A 24510-nucleotide genomic window follows, 5' to 3' on the forward strand; every position below is an offset into this window, starting at 1 on the left:
GCAGCCCCACTGAATTCCAGGCACCTCAGAGCTTCACTGCGCTAATTAAAGCAATTAATGCAGGCAGGCACAGTCAAGGGCTGGCATGTCTTTTCTGCTAACATGTATCAACCAGGGAAAAAATTATGGTATGTCCATACGATGGAATCTACTCAGCAATAGAAAGAATCAGGCAGGTGCAGTGGCGCACACCTGCAATCACAGCCCTTTGGGAGACTGAAGCAGGAGGATTGCTTGAGCCCAGGAGTTCAAGACCAGCCTGGGCAACATGATGAGAACCCATCTCTACAGAAAAAATTTAAAAATTATCTGGGCACAGTGGTGCACACCTGTGTGTAGTCCAAGTTATTCAGGAGGCTGAGGTGGGAGAATCATCATCTGAGCCCAGGACGTTGAGGCTACAGTGAGCCAAGATCATGCCACTGTACTCCAGCCTGGGTGACAGAGTGAGACCCTGACACTAAAAAATAAATAGGCCAGGCACGGTGACTCACACCTGTAACCCTAGCACTCTGGGAGGCTGAGGCAGGTGGATCACCTGAGGTCAGGAATTCGAGACCAGCCTGACCAACATGAGAAACCCCATCTCTACTAAAAGTACAAAATTTGCCGGGCGTGGTGGCGCATGGCTGTAGTCCCAGCTACTCGGGAGGCTGACGCAGGAAAATCGCTTGAACCCGAGAGGGGGAGGTTGCGGTGAGCCAAGATCGCACCACTGCACTCTGGCCTGGGCAACGAGAGCGAAACTCCATCTCAAAAAAATAATAATAAACAAAAAATAAATAAATGGTATATTTATTATGTTGTATCTAAATTTGAACATGTTTTATAGTGTTTCTCTCCAAACTATCTAATCTTCCATCTGGCTGAGAAGAACTGTCTCTTACATTTCCTTGTTTTTGCATTGATTTTTTTGTCTTTTTTTTCTCCAGTGGAACTACAGTGCAGATGTCAGTCACAGGGCTCAGCTCCCTGGTGGCCACATAGGAGATGCTCACAGAAAAACTAATAGAATGAGAGAAAAACAGCCGGGGCTCCCACTCAGGGCTGGGGTTGGGGGGCCACAGAGATGGTGCTGCCTCATTTCAGGGATGTTTGGGGGCCGTGAAACACGGATTCATGCTGGCAATGGCCCCCAGGACAAAGCTGAGGCTACCTCCGCTGGGATAAAATAACTACAGGGAAAAAGATAAGAATAATAACAACAACAATAATAAAATCTGCTGGGCATGGTGCACACCCAGTGTCCTAGTCACTTGGGAGACTGAAGCAGGAGGATCCCTTGAGCTCAGGAGGTCAAGATCAGCCTGGGCAACATTAGGAAATCTCATCTCTAAAAATTAATTAATTAGTTAATTAATAGTTAATATTAGTCACTTTATGTCATTTAATTCTCCCTCCCTACTACAGCTACCACCCCTCCCCCGACACATACACACGCACACACATCAATTCCAAAGCTACGAATTCTCGCTCTCATTTTAATTTATTTTATTTTTGAGACAGGGTCTGGCTCTGTTGCCCAGGCCAGAGTACAGTGGCATGATCACGGCTCACTGCAGCCTCAACCTCCAGGGCTCAAGTGATCTTTCCACCTCAGCCTCCTGAGTAGCTGGGACCACAGACGTGAGCCACTGCTCCCGGCTCACCCTCATTTTAAAGATAAGGAAACCAAAGCTCAGAAAGTTTGGCAACTTGCCTAAAGCCACGCAGCTGGCAAGTTGGGGAGCAAGTATGAAATCTAGATTGCTCTTGCTGTAACCCTACATTCCAGCAATGGTTTGAAAGCAAAGGAAGAGACCACATTCTCCCAGCCCGGCAATTCTGTACAGCTCAAAAGCCTGATTGTGAGGCCAAAGGAGCCTGGCCTCCACGGCTCACTGCAACCATGAGGATCTGGCACTGGAGCGGGGAGACCGGAGTCCTGCAACTTCAGAGTCTCAACCCAGGAGCTGCATGCCCTACCTTGGGCTTGTCAGGGCAGTCCACTCCAGCTGTAGCCCAGAGCTGCTGGGCCTGGAGAGGAGCAATTCCACTTCACCATGGATGGGTTTGCCATCTTTACCTCCTCAAAAGCTGGAAAGTGTGTGGCCCTTGCCCTTCGGTCTCCCTGAGGCCCTCTCTGTCTGGGCTCAGGCTGGGGCTGGCAGCTCAGTGTCCTTGTCTCCGGCCATGCAGCCAATTGCACAAAGGCATCCTTGGCTCTGCCAGGGCCATGAGAAGGCCTCTCCCAGGTAAGGGAAGATAGCCTTTCATTCCCTCTGTCCCCACACCACCTGGGGCTGCTGGGAAACCCAGCTGGAGGCTGGCTTCTAATTAAAAAGGGATTGGGGCCAGATGACAGTGGCTCACGCCTATAATCCCAGTACTTGGGGAGGCCAAGACAGGCAGATCACTTGAGGTCAGGAGTTCAAGACCAGCCTGGGCAACATGGCAAAACCCCATCTCTACTAAACATACAAAAAAATAGCCAGGCAGGGTGGTCCCAGCTATTCATGAGGCTGAGGTGAGAGAATTGTTTGAGCCCAGGAGGCAGAGGTGGCACTGAACCGAGATCGTGCCACTGAACTCCAGCCTGGGCGACAGAGCAAGACTGTCTCAAAAAAAAGAAAAAGAAGGAACCGGGCTAGGCATGGTGGGGCACACCTGTAATTCCAGCACTTTGGAAGTCAGAGGTGGGAGGATCCCTTGAGGCCAGGAGTTCAAGACCAGCCTGTGAAACATAGCAAGACCCTGTCTCTACAATTTTTTAAAATTATTTTTAAATAAATAAATAAAGAGTCAGGCTCTGAGGCAGCACATGCACAGAGGACAGGGGAATGGAGAGGAGGAATGCTGAATCCATGCAGAGTGATTCAGAAACTCTGGGCCCAGTAGGGCACCCTCCCCTCCTTTCCCAGCATTCCCCCACTTCTCTCAGCATTCCTTATCTCTCCCAGTATTCTCCATCTCTGTCAGTATCCCTCACTTCTCCCAGCAACCCCTACTTCTCCCAGCATCTCCCAGGTCTCTTAGCATCCCCTACTTCTCCCAGCATCCCCTACTCCTCCCAGCATCCCCTACTCCTCCCAGCATCCCCTACTCCTCCCAGCATCCCCTACTCCTCCCAGCATCCCTGCTTCTCCCAGCATCTCCTCATTTCTCCCAGCATCCCCCACTTCTCCCAGCATCCCCTACTTCTCCTAACATCCCCTCATTTCTCCCAGCATCACCTGCTTCTCCAGCATCTCCTCATTTCTCTCAGCATCCCCTATCTCTCCCAGCATCCCCTGTTTCTCCCAAATACTTTTTTCCATGTCCAAGCCAGAAACAGCTACCAACATATTGTCATATCAACCAGTTACACCTCATTTCGTCAAGCCTAATGCACGAATGATTGTAAAATGCACATTATTTTATGCACCATTGAGAAAGATGGGGGAAAACTGCCAATTAAATTATTATACACCATTGATCCTAATTTCAGAGGGGATGCTAAGATAGGGGGAAGTTAGAATTAGTAGAATGTGGTAAGACTAAGAGCCCCATTGTGCATTTCATGTCTTGCTTGGGGCTTACAGGATAGTTCCATGTGCAGCGCTGTGCTCTGTCAATGTTTGGTAAGCAGGCGCCATATGCCTAGCAACATCCTAGACTTGGGGTTCAGTTCTCTGCCTTTATGGAAATCACAGGGTAGTTGATGATCTTCAAGGTCGATCCAGAGAACATCTACAGAACGGTTCAAGGCTAATCTCTGTGGTGTGGACAATAAATGAAAGAGGTGATTAGAGAAGGGATGGATTAGAGTTGGCCAAGGTGGTCAAGCAGGCTTTGTGGCGGGGGTAGAGAGGAGTAGAGACACTAGAGGCTGAAGGATGGAAAATAGGAACAAGAGAAGACATGGGAAGAGAGAAGTGGGGATAAAGTGAACAAAGAATGGAGATGAAACTCACATAGCAGACACTCAGGACATCAAGGAGAAGGTTGGGTTTGTCTGGGACAGAGAAGCTGTGTCAGGGTGTCAGGGGACTCTACATTGGACAGCCAGGACAAGGCCAGACTACAGAGGGACTTGGAAGCCAAGCAGGGTCAGGTGCCATGACTCATACCTGTAATCCCAGCACTTTGAGAAGCCGAGGTGGGAGCATCACTTGAGCCCAGGAACTTGAGACCAGCCTGGGCAACATAGGGAGACCCCATCTCTACAAAATTAAAAATTAAAAACCTGGCCAGGTGTAGTAGTGTGTGCTTATGGTTCTAGCTTCTTGGGAGGCTAAAGTAGGAGGGTTGTTTGGGCCCTCCTACTTCAGTAGGGTCGAAGCTTCAGTAAGCTGTGATCACACCACTGCACTCTATCCTGGGCAACAAAGCAAGACCCTGTCTCCAAAAAAAAAGCCCAGGCACAGCAGGCACAGTGGCTCATGCCTGTAATCCCAGCACACTTTAGGAGGCCGAGGCAGGCGATCACCTGAAGGTCAGGAGCTCGAGACCCAAGACTAACCTGGCCAACATGGCGAAACCTCATCTCTACTAAAAAAAAAAAAATACAAAAATTAACTGGGCATGTTGGCGCATGCCTGTAGTCCCAGCTACTTGGGAGGGTAAGGCAGGAGAATCGCTTGAACCCAGGAGGCAGAGGTTGCAGTGAGCCTAGATCTCACCATGAGACTTTGTGAAAGAAAGAAAGAAAGAAAGAAAGAAAGAAAGAAAGAAAGAAAGGAAGGCAGGCAGGCAGGCAGGCAGGCAGGCAGGCAGGCAGTTCTTGACATAACATGTATAAGACAAAGTAATAAACCTAAGAAGTCCTATTTGCTCATTTCTGCTTTTCTGCAGAATTTCACAAAGCCCCTTGGCTCTCTGACAACGTGCAGCTCTCTAGAAAGATGCTTGAAGACAAAACAGGATACAGCACTTGACCCCCGCCATCTCTTGCCTGAGTCAGTATCTTCCTTAAAACATGTGTGACCCTAGCCTTGCCTTTTGCTGAACATGAGATAACATCTTACAAGGTTAGTGATAATGCCTCTAATCTATAACCGGATGGACTCTTACACTCAACGTTGATGCGATTCTACTTTAATGTAACTTCTGAGCAGGCCTGATGTGATTTTGCACCTTCTGAACCCCCACTGCCTGTGTATGAGCTATGAGCTGAAACACTGCCTTAGAGCAGTCTGACAGAACTGCTCCTGGACTGCAGGCATCCGTCTATCATCCTCAGTAAAACTTCTGAATAAAACTAATTTTAATTCTTTAAAAGATTGATTTTTTTTTTTAATGTTATGAGGCAAGAGTTTCACTCTGTCGCCCAGGCTGGAGTGCAGTGGCGCAATCTCGGCTCACTGGAGCCTCCATGTGCTCGGTTCAAGTGATTCTCCTACATCAGCCTCCCAAGTAGCTGGGATTATAGGTATGCGCCACCATGCCTGGCTAATTTTTGTATTTTTAATAGAGTTGGGGTTTCGCCATGTTGGCCAGGCTGGTCTCAAACTCTTGACCTCAGGTGATCCGCCAGCCTTGGCCTCCCAAAGGGCTGAGATTACAGGTGTGAGCCACCGCGCCCGGCCAAAAGATTGATTTTTTTTTCTTTAGTTGACAGAAGCACCAGGAGCAGGGCAGATTCTTGAGCAGGGGCGTAGCCTGAGGAAAACATTACTTTACGAAATACGAATATGCAAGGTGAACTGGACGTAAAAGCTGGAGGCCAGGACACCAACCATTCCCTCAAGTCCTGTGATATAGGAAGATGACCTCTAAGAGGTCGCTAATGGAGGATGGTGTGCCTGGAAGGGCCTGGCAGGAAGTTCTTGGGGGCGGACGGTTTGAACCATGCCAAGATGGAGAAGCATCTCAGACCCTTTAAGGAACTGCCCCTTCAACCAGGCGCTGTGCCTTATGCCTGTAATCCCAGCACTTTGGGAGGCTGAAGCGGGCAGATCACCTGAGGTCAGGAGTTTGAGATCAGCATGGCCAACGTGGCGAAGCCCCGTCTCTACTAAAAATATAAAAAATTAGCCAGGAATGGTGGCAGGCGCCTGTAATCCCAGCTACCTGCTACTTGGGAGGCTGAGGCAGAATAGCTTGAACTCAGGAGGCGGAGGTTACAGTGAGCCAAGATCACACCATTGCACTCCAGCCTGGACGACAAGAGCAAAAATCCATCTCAAAAAAAAAAAAAACTACCCCTCCAAGGCCTGGGCCACACAGGCATTTCCTGGCCTATTCTGGAGAGGGACAGCTATATAAAGAATCAGCTCCTTGACAACAAAATGGCTACCATTTAATAGATGCAGGGGCTAAAAAACACATTGCTTACATTTGTATAGAATGTACGTCATCATGTAAGAAAACACATTCTGCCTTTAGGAATTAAACTGCATTTTGTAAGAGATACATATGTTTGAAACATGTTCATTGATAAAATACTCCAGTCTTTCTGGATTAGTCCTTACTTGGCAATTTGTAACAAGAACTAAAAAACTGGGCTAGAGGCAGTGGCTCACACTCATAACCCCAGCACTTTTAACCGCAGCACTTTGGGAGACCAAGGCAGAAGGATCACTTGAGCCCAGGAGTTCGAGACCAGCCTGGACAACATGGAGAGACTCCATCTCTACGAAAAAATTAATAATTGGCCAGGCATGGTGGCATGTGCCAGTGGTCCCAGCTACATGGGAGGCTGAGGCAGAAGTATCACTTGAGCCCAGGAGCTCAAGGCTACAGGGAGCCATGATCGTGCCACTGGACTACAGCCTGGACAACAGAGCAAGACACTGTCTCCAAAAAAAAAAAAAAAAAAAGCTAAAAAAGTGGCTGGACTCTGTGAGGGGGTAACTTCACTTTAGGAGATGGGCCCCTAGGAAATAAGGAAGTCAGTAATGGCCCAAAGCAGTGCCACTTGGGAACTACCCCAGAGCACAACGGAGGAGAAGGGGCTCAGGTCACTAGGATGGTTAAACAGCAGGCACCCACCTGAGCTGCTCAAGTGATCCACATACAAACAGGTTGAGCTGGGGACGGCCTCTACTGAGTGTGCCTATGCCCTGGGTGCTGGGACCCTGTGGAGGCAATGGAGTATTATGGGTACAAGCACAGGTCTGGCTTCAGAGTCCCATCCTCCTCTGTAAAATGGGAATGAGGCTGGTCGCGGTTGCTCATGCCTGTAATCCCAGCACTTTTGGAGGCCAAGAGAAATCACTTGAGACCAGAAGTTTGAGACCAGCCTGGGCAACATAGCCAGACCTTGTCTCTACAAAAAACCAATTTTTTTAATAAAGAGGGAATGAAATTTGCAGTCAGTGGTAAGCTATCATTACTATAAGCATGACACACACAGGCAATAGCCACTCTACCCCCATTGCAACTGGACACAAATATTTTTGGTAGGGTGTGGGGGACGGGTACAGAAAGGCATATGCGTGGCTGCAGGGGCTCCAGTTTCTGAGGCAGCGGTGGGAAATGGGATGCCAGTGTGCCCAACGCCACGCGGAAGACAGTCACCTCCAGCCTGGGAGGAAGACACGGGGAGAAGTTGATTTGGCCCAGATCTGCCGCTCAGATGCCTGCTTTGCAGCAACTCACACTCCCTGGCTCCATATCACAGCCTGTCATGACCACCGTCCTCTTTGTGCCTCTGGGGACACCCTAGCCACCTTTCCGGGCAGTCTTAGTCTTGGCATAAATAAATGCTGCTATGGTCTGAATATCTGTGTCTCCCCCAAAATTCATCACCCCAAGGTGAAGGTATTAGAAGGTGGAGTCTTTGGAAGATGATGAGGTCGTGACGGTGAGCCTTTTGAGTGGATTTAGTACCCTTATAAAAGAGACCCCAGAGAGATCCCTCACCCCTCTTGCCTCTGAGGCTACAGGGAAAAGACAGCCGCCTAGGACAAGGGCCCACACCAGGCACCGAATCTGTCAGCGCCTTGATCTTGGTCTTCCCAGGCTCTAGAACAATACACTTCCGTTGTTTACAAGCCTCCCAGTCTACACAATTTTCTTTTTTCTTTTTCTTTTTTTTTTTTTTTTTTGAGACGGAGTCTCGCTGTATCGCCCATGCTGGAGTGCAGTGGCACAATCTCAGCTCACTATAACCTCTGCCTCCCAGGTTCCAGCAATTCTCCTGTCTCAGCCTCCTGAGTAGCTGAGACTACAGGTGTGTGCCACCACACCCAGCTAATTTTTGTATTTTTAGTAGAAACGGGGTTTCACCACATTGGCCCAGCTGGTCTCAAACTCTTGACCTCAAGTAATCCGTCTGCCTCGGCCTCCCAAAGTGCTGGGATTACAGGCATGAGCCACCACGCCCAGCTGGATTTTCTTATGGCAGCCCAAACAGACTAAGACAAATCCCATTTCTCCTGAGGTCAGCCAAACAAGGTTAAACTACTCCCCAGAAGAATGTTCCTACGAAACGAGAGAGGAGCCCTGGCTCAGTGGCTCATGTCTGTAATCCCAGCACTGTGGGAGGTTGAAGTGGGAGGATCACATGAGTCCAGGAGTTCAAGACCAGCCTGGGAAACAAAGTGAGAACCCATCGCTATTAAAAATAAAAATTAGCAGGGCACAGTGGTGCACACCTGTGGTCCAGCTACAGGAGAGGCTGAGGCAGGAGGATTAATTGAACCTAGGAGGTCAAGGCTGCAGTGAGCCATGTACTCCAGCCAGGGTGATAGAGTGAGATCCTGTCTCAGAAGAATAAGAAGAAAAAGAAAGAGAAGGAATTAGAGGAGAAGGAGGAAGAAGGAGAAGAAAACTAGAGAGGAAACAAAACTAAGAAATTGAAATGCAGGCCAGGCACGGTGGCTCACGTCTGTAATCCCAACACTTTGGGAGGCCGAGGCGGGTGAATCACCTGAGGTCAGGAGTTCGAGACCAGCCTGGCCAACATGGCAAAACCCCATCTCTACTAAAAATACCAAAAAAAAATTAGCTGGGTGTGGTGGCGGATGCCTGTTACCCCAGCTACTTGGGAGCCTGAGGCAGGATAATTGCTTGAACCTGGGAGGCAGAGGTTGCGGTGAGCCGAGATCTCACCACTGCACTCCAGCCTGGGCGACAGCGGGAGACTCTGTCTCAGGAAAAAAAAAAAAAAAGAGAGAGAGAGAGATAAATTGAAATGCAGCCACCTGGAAATATGAGGGTTTCCCAAGGCCTAGAATATTTGATATGAATCTGCCCAGAGTAGACTGGCAGCCTCCCAAAGCCTCCTCCTCACCTCCTCCTCATCTGCACCCACTGGCTTGGCAAGAAGCCCTCCCTTCCAAAACCTGTTTCCTCTGGCCTTGAGCAGTAGCAGCCTTGCCCCTAGATCTTGGCAGGACCAGTGTGTTCTGCTTGAGCTCTTGAAGAGGAAGAGAGTCCTCCCCAGAAAGTCCTCTTTGGGCCCTTGACCCTCCCTCAGAGATAATAAGACCTGCCAGGCAGAATTCTTGTGAGGATTAGATATTGAGCTTGAATTAGATTAGAGCTTGAATATACACATACAATCTTTGGAAGGACCCATAAGAACCAGGCATCAGTAACTGTCTTTGGATAGATGAATGGAGGCCTAGGGAATGAGAAGTAGAGGAAGCTACTTTTCACTATAAACCAATCTCTGTCTATTGAATGTTTTTACTGTATGCACATATTACCTATTTGAAATTGAAAGCACAATGCCATTTATATTAGCACCCCAAAAATAAAATTCTTCACTATAAATCTAACAAAATATGTACAAGATCTGTATGAGGAGTACTATACAACCCTGATGAAAGAAAGCAAAGAAGATCTAAATAAATGGAGAGATATTCCATGTTCATGGATAGGATGATTCAATATTGTTAAGATGTTTGTTCTCCCCAACTTTGTAGATTCAGTGCAACACAATAAAAATCCCAGAAAGTTATTTTGTGATATCTACAAGGTGATTCTAAAGTTTACATGGAGTAGCAAAAGACCTAAAAGGACAACACAATGCTGAAAAAGAAGAATGGAATTAGAGAACTGACAATCCCTGACTTCAAGACTTACTTAAAGCTATAGCAATCAAGATAGTGTGGTATTGGTGAAAGAACAGACAAATAGATCAATGGAACAACAGGGAACCAAGAATAGACTCACACAAATATAGTCAACTGATCTTTCACAAAGGAGCAAAGGCAATTCAATGGAAAAAGGATAGTCTTTTCAACAAATGGTGCTGGAATGATTGATCATCCACATGCAAGAAAAAATCTAGATATTGCCAGGTGCACTAGCTCACACCTCTGATCCTAGTGCTCCAAGAGGCTAAAGCAGGAGGATTCCTTGAGGGCAGGAGTCTGAGATCAGACTGGGCAACATAGCAAGACCCCATCACCACAAAAAAAAAAAGAAAAAAATAGCCCAGCATGGTGGCATGCACCTGTAGTCCCAGCTACTCGGGAGGCTGAGGTGGGAGGATCACTTGAGCCCAGAGTTCAAGACTGCTATAAGCCACAATCATGCCACTGCACTCCAGCCTGGACAGCAGAGTGAGATCCTGTCTCAAAAAAAAACAACAACAACAAACTAAGTACTAAGAAATCTTGATTCTAAGGTCTAACCTTAGACCTTAGACCTTTCACAAAAATTTATTCAAAATGAAACTTGAACCTAAACATAAAATGCAAAACTATAAAACTTCTAGAAGATAACATAGGAAGAAAATCTAACTGATCTTGGGTTTGGTGATGTTTTTCTATATATCAAAAGCATGATCCTTGAAATAAAAAATTGACATTAGACTTTATTAAAATTAAAAGCTTCTGCTCTGCAAAAGACACTATTGCTAGGAAAAATGATAAAATATTTGCAAAAGACATATTGATAAAGACCTTGTATCTAAAATATAAAAAGAACTCTTAAAACTCAAAAATAAGAAAACAAACAACCCAGTTAAAAAATGGACAATAGGGCCGGGCGCAGTAGCTCATGCCTGTAATCCCAACACTTTAGGAGGCTGACACAGGAGGATTGCTTGAGGCCAGGAGTTCGAGACCAGCCTGGCCAACATGGTGAAACCCCGCCTCTATTTATTAAAAAAAGAAAAAGAATAAAACTGTGTTTTTAAGAAAAATTTTAAAAAATAGGGCCGGGCACAGTGGCTCACGCCTGTAATCCCAGTACTTTGAGAGGCCAAGGCGGGCAGATCATTAAGTCAGGAGTTCAAGACCAGCCTGACCAACATGGTGAAACCCCGTCTCTACTAAAAATATAAAAATTAGCTGGGCATGGTGGCATGTGCCTGTAATCCCAGCTACTCAGGAGGCTGAGGCAGGAGAATCGCTTGCACCCAGGAGGCAGAGGCTGCAGTGAGCCAAGATCGCACCACTGCACTCCAGCCTGGGTGACAGAGTGAGACTCCATCTCAAAAAAAGAAAAAATAAAATAAACCAATAAATAAATAAGTAAATAAATAAAACTGCTTTGTAAAAGTCTACTGATTTTTTTAAGGAAGTTTAAAAGCTATTTTTAAAATAATTATTCAGCAACTGGTATAGGCTTTGCAGGCAGACAGCCCAGGATTCAAGTCTCAGAACCCTGAGCCTGCCAAGCTTCCTCCTCTGGGGTTTACAGCCACACCTTCCAGGGTTGGGTTAAGGGTCCCAGAACTCTGTCACAGCAGCACGAGAGTCAAAAGTTATGTTGCCACCTGATTCTCACAGGCAGAGAGAGGAGGGGCCTTCTATTACACCTCAGGAGGCGGTCGGGGTGGGGTGCACTGGGGAGAGGAACGAGGGCGAGTAGAACAGGAGGCACCTGCTCCAGTGGCATCATCCAACAAAGGTTTCCTGCCTGTGAGAAGACACTGGAAAGTGCCTGGCCCCAGCCCAGCCTCAGCCAGGCCAGCAGGTCTGCTGGCCTTTATGCATTGCATGGTTTTACTGGGGCCTGGGAAGCCAGGGGGAGGGCTATGGAGTGACCCAGTGTGGTAGAGACAAGAATGAACCTGGAGCAGGTGGTGGGGGAGTAGAAGGACCACCACCTCCCAACCGCCCCATGCCCCTTCCCATTATGGAAGCTTGGAGGAGACCCTAAGCAGCTTCTTCATCACTACCTAGTACTGCCCAGGGCCCCCACCCAGGATGGTGGTGAGAAGAGAAAGATCAAATGCACTTTGCTCCTCCAAGCAGCAAGGAGCACAAACACCACTGCCGTTGGCCCCAGCCTGGCCCCAGCCCAGCCCCAGCACCGAGCCTCAGGGCAACAGCAGGGGGAGGGGAGAAGCCAGGCTCCTAGGCATGACTTAACCTCTCTGATCCTCAGTTTCCTCATCTGCAGTATGGGAATATCAGCTGCACTTCACCAGCTGGGCCCTGTAAGAATCCAGGGAGATGGTGCCTGTATAGGGCTCACCACCCTGCCTGGCAAAGAGGTAAATGACAGCTCCCTGTACCTTCATACAAGGTGACTGCCAGGCCATCTAAGAGGCGCGGGGTGGGAGGACGGTGAGAGCCATTCTTTTTTTCTTTCTTTTTTTTTTTTTAAAGAGACAGGATCTCACTCCGCTACTCAGGCTGGAGTACAATGGTGTGATCATGGCTCAGTGAAGCCTCGACCTCCTGGGCTCAAGCGATCCTCCTACCTCAGCCTCCTGAGTAGCTGGGACTACAGGTAAGTGCCACCAAGCCCGGCTAACTGCGTCATTCTGGATAAACTGCTGTCCCTGCCAGAGTCACCCTCTGTCCTAGCTATAAGCATGGTGGTCATCCTGCCTCAGCTCTGGGGACAAAGGAGGGCACTGGATCACTGCCATCAGGAATGGCGTTTATGGCCTATCAGGGGCCAGGTTGGAGTTGGACAAATTGAATCATGTGGACAAGGTCTTGGCACCCAGAGAGCTGAGTTGGAATACACAGTTGCACAAAAGGCAAAATCAGCTCAACAGCTATGGGACAGACTTAGAGGCCTGGAAGAGAGTTATTAGGAGTGTCTCGTTGAACGGCAGGAGAAGGAAGGTATTGAGTGACACAGAGCCTGGCCCTCCCAGTCTCGGTCGGTGTGGTGCCCACAGTGCTGGCCTGAGACCCCGGAGACCCAAGCAGGCTGGGGGCGGCTCTAGCTCCACAGAGCAGCCAGCGCTGACAGTGTGAAGGCAGCCAAAGGGAGGGGCAGTGCACTGCCAGCAGGGAGGGTACAGCAGCTACATCTGTACTGTGGGGGTGGCAGCGCACCCCGACCCCAGGAACTGACTGCCAGAGGCTGGCGCAGGGAGCAGGGAGAGGCCGGCTTGCGGGGGGACGGGTTTGGGAGACTTCCACCCAGGATGGAGGGCTCGAGCCGGACTGCCTGGGTTCGAATCCCAGCAACGCCAGCTGCTGGCTAACCTTGGGCAGGCGACTTAACCTCTGAGCCTTGGTTCCCAGGTGTTGACAGCCCCTACCGCACAGGGCTGTGGTGAGGATTTGAGATCAAGCCTGTTCAGCTTAACACAGCACCTGGCCCAGTGAGAACAGCACCAGCTACTTCCGTGCTATTGGGCCAGACCTGGGACAAGCCTTCCCACTGGGCTGCCCCCTCCTTCTGACCTGAGCACCACATTTACACAGGTTTGTTATATACAATTCTTGTCTGGACTGGGTCACATCAGAGAAGTGCACAGCCCCGGAGGTACACAGCCTTGGCTCCACCCCCACCTCGCACAGGCACCTCCTTACCTGCCTCCTCTAATAGGGAGCTCCCCACTCCACAAAGCAGCCTCTGTTCCTCATGCAGACATCTCTGATCATGAGTTCTCTAGGGTGAGCCGAAATCTCTTCCCTACAACTGCCCCTTAGTGGGAGTGATTTTTCTGCCAGGGACTTTCCAATGTCTGGAATCTGCCATCCCACACATGCTAGGAATCCCCCAAGCAGGGCCCCATCTCGGCTCCAGGAAGGGTTCCCTGAACCCCAGCCCTCTCCTGTCGTGAGCAGCTTATGCTGAATGGAGTAATGACTTCCACAGGGACACAGAAGCCCCTCCCGTGTGTGGGTCTGTCCATCTCTCCAGCAACACCTCCCTGAAGCCAGAAAGCCTTGGATTCCTGCAGACCTGATGCTAATAACACAGTTCACATGCACTGCCTTATCCAGCCTTACAAACCCTGTCAAGGACCTACTATTTTTTCCTTTGTTTTTAAAAATCATGGTAAGGCTGGGTGCAGTGGCTCACGCCTGTAATCCCAACACTTTGGGAGGCCGAGGCAGGCGGATCATTTGAGGTCAGGAGTTCAAGACCAGCCTGGCCAACATGGTGAAACCCCATCTCTACTAAAAATGCAAAAAATAGCCGGGCGTGGTGGCGGGCACCTGTAATCCCATCTACTTGGGATGCTGAGGCAAGAGAATCACTTGAACCCAGGAGGCAGAAGTTGCAGTGAACTGAGGTCACACCACTGCACTCCACCCTGGGTAACAAGAGCGAAACTCTGTCTCAAAAAAAAAAAAAAAATCATGGTAAAAAAACACATAAAGTGAAATGTACCACAGCTATAAAAAAGAATGAGATCATGTCTTTTGTAGGAACATGGATTGAGCTGGAGGCCATTGTCCTCAGCAAAGTAGCACAGAACAGAAAACTAAATACTGCATCTTCTCACTTACAAGTGGGAGCTAAATGATGAGAACTCAGGGACACATAGAGGGGACAACAGACACTGGGGTCTATTTGAAGATGGAGGGTGGGAGGAGGGAGAGGAGCAGAAAAGATAACTATTGGGTACTGGGCTTAATTCCTGGGTGATGAAATAATCTGTACAACAAACCGCCATGAGTTTGCCTGTGTAACAAACCTGCACATGTACCCCTGAACCTAAAATGAAAGTTAAAAAAAAATTAACCATCTTAACCATTTTTTTCTTTTCTTTTTTTTTTTTTTTTTTTTTGGTGACACAGAGTCTCACTATATGTTGCCCAGACTGGAGTGCAATGGCGTGACCTTGGCTCACTGCAACCTCCACCTCCCGGGTTCAAGCGATTCTCCTGCCTCAGCCTCCTGAGTAGCTGGGATTACAGGTGCCCACCACCACGCTGAGCTAGTATTTTTGCCACCACTCTCAGCTAGCATTTTTTTTTCCAGTGACATTAAATACTTTTATATGATTGTGTTACCATCACCACCATCCATTTCCAGAACTTTTCATCTTATAAAACCAAAACTTTATATCCATTCCTCCTTCCCCACCCCCAGCCCCTGGCAACCAACATAGAAACATTCTACTTTCTGTTTCTATTAATCTGGCTACTCTGGCTCCCTTACATAAGTAGAATCATACAGTATTTATCTTTTGTGCCTGGCTAATTTCACTTGATTTCCTCAAAGTTCATTCATGTTGTAGCATGTGTCAGAATTCTCTTCCTTTGTAAGGCTGAATCATACCACATTGTGTATATTTATGGCACATTTTGTTTTTCCATTCATCTGTTGATGAACACTTGAATTGCTTTTACCTTTTAGCTACTATGATTGATGCTGCTATGAACATGGGTGTGCAAATATCTCTTTGAGACTCTGCTTTTAGTTCTTTTTGGTATATATCCAGAAGTGGGATTGCCGGATTGTATGGTGATTCTATTTTTAATTTTTTTTTTTTTTTTGTAATGAAGTTTCACTCTTATTGCCCAGGCTTGGAGTGAAATGGCGTGATCTCAGCTCACTGCAACCTCCACCTCCCAGGTTCAAGTGATTCTCCTGCCTCAGCCTCCCGAGTAACTGGGATTACAGACATGTGCCACCATGCCTGGCTAATTTTTGTATTTTTAGTAAATATGGGGTTTTGCCATGTTGGCCAGGCTGGTCTTGGGTCTTAAATTCCTGACCTTCAGGTGATCCACCCACCTCAGCCTCCCAAAGTGCTGGGATTACAGGCATGAGCCACCGCACCCGGCCTCTATTTGTTAATTTTTTCAGGAACCACTAAACTAGTTTCCACAGCAGCTGCACCAGTTAAACTAGTTTCCACAGCAGCTGCACCAGTTAACATCCCACCAACTGTGCTCAAGGTGCCAGTTCCTCCACATCCCACCAACACATATTGTTTTCTGTTTGTTTTTGAGACAGGGTCTCACTCTGTCACCCAGGCTAGAGTGCAGTGGTGCGACCTCTGCTCACTGAAACCTCCGCCTCCTGGGTTCAAGTGATTCTCATTCCTCAGCCTCCTGAGTAATTGGGACTACAGGCGTGCAGCCACCACGGCCCGCTAATTTTTGTATTTTTAGTGGAGCCAGGATCTCGCCATGTTTGCCAGGCTGGTCTCAAACTCCTGGCCTCAAGTGATCTGCTCGCCTCGGCTTCCCAAAGTGCTGAGATTACAGGCATGAGCCACCGTGCCCGGCCATTTTCTGTTTTTTCGGTTTTTTTTTGATAGCAGCCATCCTGAAGGGTGTGGGGTAGTGTATTGTAGGGAGATTCTGTATTTTTCCCCATTTTAAGCTTAGGAAAGTAGGACTGGAGAGGCATGGTGACTCTGCCAAGGTCCCATAGGCGGCAGGTGGCAGAGCTGGGATTCAAACTCAGCACCGTCGGCCGGGCGCGGTGGTTCACGCCTGTAATCCCAGCACTTTGGGAGGCCGAGGCGGGCGGATCATGAGGTCAGGAGATCAAGACCATCCTGGCTAACACGGTAAAACCCCGTCTCTACTAAAAATATAAAAAATTAGCTGGGCATGGTGGCGGGCGTCTGTAGTCCCAGCTACTCAGGAGGCTGAGGCAGGAGAATGGCGTGAACCCGGGAGGCAGAGCTTGCAGTGAGCTCATATCGCGCCACTGCACTCAAGCCTGGGCAACAGTGAGACTCTGTCTCAAAAAAAAAAAAAAAAAAACAAAAACTCAGCGCTGTCTGTGGTGGCTGTGTGGTGCTCTCAGCAGCCCCCATCCCACAAATCCTTGCTGTGTCACTGCTCAGGGGCCACCCTAGGGCCTCCAGCATTGATCTCCACCCAGGGCCTGGCCAGGGAGGAGGCAGTGACTCCAAAGGAGACCACCCCTGAGAGTTGCAAGACTAACCCCAGCCCCTGGATGCCCCTGACCTAGTTGACCCTGACACTAGCTAGCATTCTGGGAGGGGCCTCCATCTCACGCAGGCAGGAGCAGGGCCCCAGGGCTAGCTCGGCAGCCCCCAAATGAGCCGGCAACATCTTGGATTATCTTGCAGGAGAGCAGGGGGCCCGCCAGCAAGGTGACCAAACCAGGTGGCCGCCACAGGTGGACCAGGGCACAGCCCATCTGGGGTCACATCTCATCACTGCCACCTCCCGCCTGCGTGACCGTGGGCAAGCTGGGAGACTTCCCTGTGCCTCGATTTCTTCATCTGTAAAATGGGGGAGACTCAGTTGCACCTTGTAAGGAGCTGTGAGCGTTCAGTGAGCAGCAGACACACAATGCCAGGCTGGAGGGCAGGCCCAGGACGGTGCCTGCCATTGCTCCGTACCCCACATCTACCCCACGCCACTCTGACCCTCACCACGGGAGGGGTTGGCAGAGCCTTAGGACTGAGGCTCCTCTGAGTGGTAACACATTTGTTTTTGTTTGGTTTGATTTGAGGCTGGGTCTTGCTCTGTCACCCAGGCTGGAGTGCAGTGGCGCAGACACAGCTTACTGCAGCCTCAACCTCCAGGGCTCAAGGGATCCTCCCACCTCAGCCTCCCACGTAGCTGGATCTACAGGCACACACACCACCAGTTATCATTTGTGGAGACTAAGTCTTTCCATGTTGCCCAGGCTGATCTCCAACTCCTGGATTCAAGTGATCCGTCTCGGCTTCCCAAAGTGCTGGATTACAGATGTGAGCCACCAGGCCAGGCCTCGAAGGGATTTTTGTACACCCATGTTTGTAGAAGCGTTATTCACAATAGCTAAGAGATGGAGGCAACCCAAGTATCTGTTGACAGGTAAATAGATAAACGAAATATGGTGTGTATACATACAATAGGGTTTCATTCAGCCTTAAAAACAAGGAGGCCAGGGCTGGGGGCAGTGGCTCATGCCTGTAATCCCAGCACTTTGGGAGGCCGAGGTAGGTGGATCACAAGGTCAGGAGATCGAGACCATCCTGGCTAACACGGTGAAACCCCGTCTCTACTAAAAATACAAAAATTAGCCGGGCATGGTGGTGGGTGCCTGTATTCCCAGCTACTTGGGAGGCTGAGGCAGGAGAATGGCATGAACCCAGGAGGCGGAGCTTGCAGTGAGCCAAGATCGTGCCACCGCACTCCAGCCTGGGCAACAGAGCGAGACTCCGTCTCAAAAAAAAAAACAAAAAACAAGGAGGCCAGATACATGGCTCACGCCTGTAATCCCAGCACTTTGGGAGGCTGAAGTGGGAGGACTGCTTGAGCCCAGGAGTTCAAGACCAGCCTGTGCAACATAGGGAGACCCTGTCTCTACAAAAAAAATTTTTCTTTTTTTTTGAGACAGAGTCTCCCTCTGTCACCCAGGCTGGAGTACAGTGGCACAATCTCGGCTTACTGCAACCTCTGCCTCCTGGGTTCAAGCAATTCTCCTGCCTCAGCCTCCTGAGTAGCTGGGACTACAGGTGCGCACCACCAGGCCTGGCTAATTTTGTATTTTTACTAGAGACAAGGTTTCATCATGTTGGCCGGGATGGTCTCAATCTCCTCGTGATCCATCCGCCTCGGCCTCCCAAAGTGCTGGGATTACAGGCGTGAGCCACCATGCCCAGCCTCAAAAAAATTATTTTTTAATTGGCCAGGTATGGTAGCACATGCCTGTGGTCTCAGCAACCCGGGAGGCTGAGGTGGGAGGATCGCTTGAGCCTGCAGTGAGCCATGTTTGTACCACTGCACTCCAGCCTGGATGACAGAGCAAGACTCCTTGAGGACATTATGCTAAGTGAAAAAGTGAAATGAGCCAGTCACAAAAAGACAAATATTGTACGATTATGATTCCACTTACATGAGGCACTTACAGCAGTGAAACTCACAGAGGCAGACATCTGAAAGGTGGTGCCCAGAGGTTGGGGGGAGGGAAATGGGGAGTTTGGGGAGTCATTTAATAGAGAGAGAGTTTCTGTTTGGCAAGATGAAAAAAGTTCTGGAGATCTGTGGTACAACGTGGATTTTCTTAACTCTAGTGAACTATACCCTTAAAAATAATTAAGATGGCCAGGCACGGTGGCTCACACTTGTAATCCCAGCACTTTGAGACGCCAAAGCAGGAGGATTGCCTGAGGTCAGGAGTTCGAGACCAGCCTGGCCAACATGGTGAAACCCTGTCTCTACTAAAAATACAAAAATTAGCCAGGTGTGGTGGCAGGAGCCTGTAATCCCAGCTACTCCGGAGGCTGAGGCAGGAGAATCGCTTGAACCAAGGAGGCAGAGGTTGCAGCGAGCCAAGATCGTGCCATTGCACTCTAGCCTCGGTGACAGACCAAGGCTCCGTCTCAAAAAAAAAAAAAAAAAGAGAGAGAGAGAGAGAAAGCAGGAAGACAAGGAAACAGCAAAGTGCTGGCTCTTGGGAAAGAGGGAAGGGAATAATTGAGAAGATGCCTGGGTGACAAAGCTGAAGGGCAGCTGGGACTTGGTGGTGGAGTCCTGGCCAGAGTGCGGACTTTCTTATGCTGGGAGAGGCATGAGCACCCCAGAAAGCTCTGCAGCAGAGCACTGACTTTTCCCAGTGGCTGCTGGGAAGTCCACATTGGAAGTCTTTGGCCTTTCCAATTCATCATTTTGACCTGAACCTTTCTAGCTATAGGCAAGTCTCGACCCATCCACATCCCCTGGTGTGGAGAGGACCCCAAGGGGAAAGCCTGGCTGTTTTCCAGGCATGCTGGGATGCACAGACAGAGCTCTCCAGGCAGCCCCTGGGAAACTCAGGAAGCAGGTTCCCAGGCCAGTTGCAGCCCAGTTCCCAGGGGACACTGCCCCTTACTTATGAGACGTGGCCCTCACACGCAAGCATGCGTGACAGCTGGAGCCCAGAACCACCCCAGGATCATCCCACACCTGGAGGCCATAGTTCTCAGACTTCCATGGAGTCTCTCTCGAGGTCAAAGCGCCACACTGCCCATCTGGGGCAAGATATCTCTCCCTCCTACGGCTGGGTCAGGGAAGGCCACAGGACAGTATTGCCTTGGGGGCAGGGGAAGGGGAGTTGTGGCTTCCAGAAACATTGTACAGAACCCTGGAAGGAAAGAGCTGTAAGAAGCCTAATTGCCCTGGGCCAGGCGCGGTGGCTCACGCCCGTAATCCCAGCACTTTGGGAGGTCGAGGTGGGTGGATCACTTGAGTCAGGAGTTCGAGATCAGCCTGGCCAACACGGTGAAACCCCATCTCTACTAAGGATACAAAAATTAGCCAGGCGTGGTGGTGCACACCTGTAATCCCAGCTACTCGGGAGGCTGAGGCATCAAAATCGTTGAACCCAGGAGGCAGAGGTTTCAGTGAGCCGAGATCACACCACTGCACTCCAGCCTGGGTGACAGAGTCCTCCTCTGAGGCAGGAGGAAAGATCTACATGCTCTGGTGGTGAGGCTGGGACCAGAACCCAGCACCCAGGGCCCCAACTCCCAGGCCGGGCTTCCCTGACCCAGGCCTGTCCTGAGAACCCCTCTCTTTGCAGTTATTTATTTTGAGTACAATTAGAGCCCCTGAGATGCAGGGGAAGGCTGGAGGCACACCAGGCCACCAACAACATCAGCTGCCAACACTTGCTTCATCCCTCGAAGCCGCAAGAACAGGCATCTCAAAACCTGCTTAAATCTCCTCATCATTGCCAGGCGCGGTGGCTCATGCCTGTAATCACAGCACTTTGGGAGACTGAGGCAGGTGAATCTGTTGAGGTCAGGAGCTCAAGACCAGCCTGGGCAACATGGAGAAACCCCATCTCTACTAAAAATACAAAAGTTAGCCAGGCATGGTGGCGCGTGCCTGTAATCCCAGCTACTTGGGAGGCTGAAGCAGGAGAATCACTTGAACCCAGGAGGCAGAGTTTGCAGTGAGCCAAAATCGGGACACTGCACTTCAGCCTGGGCAACAGAGCAAGACTCCGTCTCAAAAAAAAAAAAAAATGACAACAACAACAAAAAACTCCTTGTCATTGAGATCAAATCCAAATTCTCACTTGATCTTCAAAGTTCTTCAAAATCGTATCCCCACCACCTCCCCTCATCTCATCTCCCACTCCCCCGCTCCCTACACCCAGCCCTGCAGGTCTCCCAAACATCTCTCCCTTCTCCAAACTCAACTCAGCTTCCACGCCTGCTACGCCAGCTTCCTTCCAATCTCTGCCTAATCAATTGTTCCTCATCCTTAAACATGGAGCCACTTCCCAAGCACCCAGGCGGACTGGGCCATTGTCTCTCATGCTTCTGCAGAAGGTGGCGTGTGCCTGTGTCAACAGCAGACAGGCATCTTGTGCGTGTCTCTCCCTGGTTCCCAGCACCAGGGCTGGCCAACCCGATCAGTGTTTGTTGTCTGGGAAAATGAACACAAGGATTTTCTGCCTGTCCTTTATGGCTAATTCCAGTACCTTCCCGAAGACTCTGGAGTGCAGCCTTGACTTCCATGGTAAGGGCTCCTTGGGGCCAACTGCTTTATCTGGGTGATCTCACGTAATTCTAGGCCACAGGTATTAACACGTCCATTCTGCAAATGAGGAAACTGGGGGTTTGGAGAGGTCCAGTGACTGCCCACAGGTGGAAATTGGTGTGGCCGGGACCGGAATCCAGCCCGACCAGCTCCAGAGCCTACGCTCCTTCTGCTGAGCCATGTGCGTAACCTACCCCGGTGACAGCAGGCTGTGGCTGGGCAGGTGCACCCGCAGATGTTCCGGAAACTCTCCAGTCTGTCCAAGGATCCCTTAAACCTGCATGTCGAGGAGGGTGGCTGACAGATAAGAATGGTGGCATCCAGATGTGACAACAGATAGGGATGAAAGCTTGGGGGTCCCCCAGAGGGAGGCCTGAGCCTGATGCTCCACCTGCCAGCCTTGGGACAGACAGAGGCCTAGTCAAAATATCCTCGAACAGGCAATGAAGCCTTTCACTCTAGTTACGATGAAGCTGGGTAAGAATAGGCTCTGGGCCAAGAAGATGTCCTTGACCTTATCAATTTTGCCTGGCTAGTTAAAGCCCCAGGCTTGGGGAAGAGGGGGCCTCCAGGGGTGCTTGTTAAGCACCAGACCTTACGCAAGATGCTTCACAAACAGGATCTCTGACTTCCAACATCCCTAACAAGTTTTTGTTTGTTTTTGTTTTTGTTTTTTGTTTTTGTAGAGACAGGGTTTCACCATGTTTCCCAGGCTGGTCTCAAAATCCCAGGCTCAAGCAATCCACCCACCTCAGCCTCCCAAAGTGCTAGGCTTACAGATGTGAGCCACCATGCCTGGCCCCTAACAAGTTTTATAACCTCTATTTTACATATGAACTAACTGAGGCACAATGAAGTTACGTGGTGGAAGTTCATGGTCAGGCAGCTACTGCATACAAACCCAGGCTAGTCAGCCTTCTAAAGCCAAGCTCCTAACCACTACGTTAGACTGTCTCTGTCCCTTCTGAGAAATCCCAGAGATCTCAAATCCCCTGCCCAGCCCATTCTGCCACCATGGCCCTGGAAATTAGTAAATTAGTTTCGTAATTCTCATGAGTGAGCTGACCCCACACATACCATGAGCTGAGCTGCAAAAATGTTCTTGCCCTTGGCCCAGAGTATTCATTCTGGATGCAGAATACACTCCAAGGAGAAGGGGAAAAAAACAATAACTTCAAATACCAAAAAAAAAAAAAAGTTATTTCCACAGAGTTGTCCATAAAAGTCGAATTATTCATTGCAAAACACCTAGAAGCAACTCAACTTCACCATCAGCGGACAGAAGCTGCCCGTCCAGGGACGGGTCTGTTAACTTGGTGAATACCATGTGGACCTTAAAACAACATCTAGTTAGTTGGTTTATGTGCATTTAAAAATAAGTGCAAAGTTGGCCGGGCATGGTGGCTCATGCCTGTAATCCCAGCACTTTGGAAGGCCAAGGTGGGTGGATCACTTGAGGTCAGGAGTTCGAGACCAGCCTGGCCAACATGATGAAAGCCCGTCTCTACTAAAAATACAAAAATTAGCCAGGTGTGGTGGCAGGTGCCTGTAATCCCAGCTACTCAGGAGGCTGAGGCAGGAGAATCGCTTGAACCCAGGAGGCAGAGGATGCAGTGAGCTGAGATCACGCCACCGCACTCCAGCCTGGGCAACACAGCAAGACTCCATCTCAAAAAAAAAAAAAAATGCAAAGTTTAAAAGCAGAGCACTTCATTTTAATTTCAGAAATCCCATCTGCATGAGAAAGACTTACCTATGCTATTGACTTTTTTGCCTCTTTCCTTTAAAAAACTTGAAATCAATTAATTTTTTTTTTTTTTTTTTTTTTGAGACACAGTCTCACTCAGTTGCCCAGGCTGGAGTGCAGTGGTGCGATCTCGGCTCACTGCAACCTCCACCTCCTGGGTTCAAGTGTGTCTCCTGCCTCAGCCTCCCGAGTAGCTGGGATTACAGGCATGTACCACCACACCCGGCTAACTTTTGTATTTTTAGTAGAGACAGGGTTTCATCTTGTTGGCCAGGCTGGTCTCAAACTCCTGACTTCAAGTGATCCGCTCACCTCAGCCTCCCAGAGTGCTGGGATTACAGGCGTGAGCCACTGTGCCCAGCCAAGTCAATTAATTTTTGATAAAGTAATACATGCAAGTGATAGTCCACACACACAGTACATTAAGGTCCAAAGACCTACGGCAATATATAGTGGAGCAGCGCCCCACAGCCCATGCCAACCATTTGAGAATGTAGGTTTGTCAATTGACTAAACTCTGAAGGGCACACACAGAGAAGTGACTAGCTTTATGGTTATGTGGATCTGCTTTTTCCTGCAAGGCTGATGAAGGCAAAGGTTAAAAATTGAAACCCAGAGCAGACAGTTCTGCTGAGGCATACTTCTCTGAGGCATACTTCAGAGCGTCTTGGCTGGGACTGTCTTTGTCAAGTCTAGCTCAAGTCCCTCTTCCTGGGATCAGTGAAGCAGCAGCAGAATCGGGGTGGGGAAGCCAGGCCGTCAGAGGCAGAGGAAAGCCAGGCGTAGGAGAGAAAGCCTGCTGCCTTCTTACCTGTTCACGTGCCAAGACTCGGTCTCCTAGGGTTTGCTGGTGGCCTTAAGGGGCTCCAGGACCCCAAGCAGGTGCCTAAGGGCCACGGGCAGTGGGTGCCAGGTGGGAGAGGCTGAGGCTGCCCCCAGCCCACAGTCCAGGCTTCCCGTCTGATGAGAAGGGCGGGGAAAGCAGGCCACTGCAGCTCTGCTCAGGAACCGAAGCCAGCAGGGGCGGGGCAGGGCCACGTGGCCCCCGCCTGCCTTGGAGTGTGGAGTAGGAAGGAGTCTTCAACCCAGAGGACCAGCCAGGGGACTGCTCTGACTGAGGGCGCCAGCCAGTTGACTACAAGAAGTCCCCCAAACCCAGGCCCTGGCTCCCAGGCAGCTTGGACTGTTCTAAGGGACTACCCCAGCTCCTCTCCAGAACACTCAGCCTAGACAAAAGCCTCTTCTCATAAAACT

The 24510-nt window shown here is 49.6% G+C and overlaps 1 protein-coding gene across 2 annotated transcripts in view; it reads right to left on the reverse strand.

Annotated features, from left to right (window-relative positions):
* The window catches only part of IL34 (interleukin 34), a 76111-nt gene extending 51822 nt beyond the window's left edge, over window positions 1–24289 (reverse strand). The window contains exon 1 of one of the 2 annotated variants that reach the window (XM_009250921.4): window positions 24068–24289. The gene's annotated coding sequence lies outside the window, so the exon portion shown is untranslated. The remainder of the gene's footprint in view (window positions 1–24067) is intronic. The other variant, XM_002826619.6, reaches the window with a different exon arrangement.
* Window positions 24290–24510: the final 221 nt, after the last annotated feature.

Source organism: Pongo abelii, chromosome 18, assembly GCF_028885655.2.
Source record: "Pongo abelii isolate AG06213 chromosome 18, NHGRI_mPonAbe1-v2.0_pri, whole genome shotgun sequence".
Classification (NCBI taxonomy): Eukaryota; Metazoa; Chordata; class Mammalia; order Primates; family Hominidae; genus Pongo; species Pongo abelii.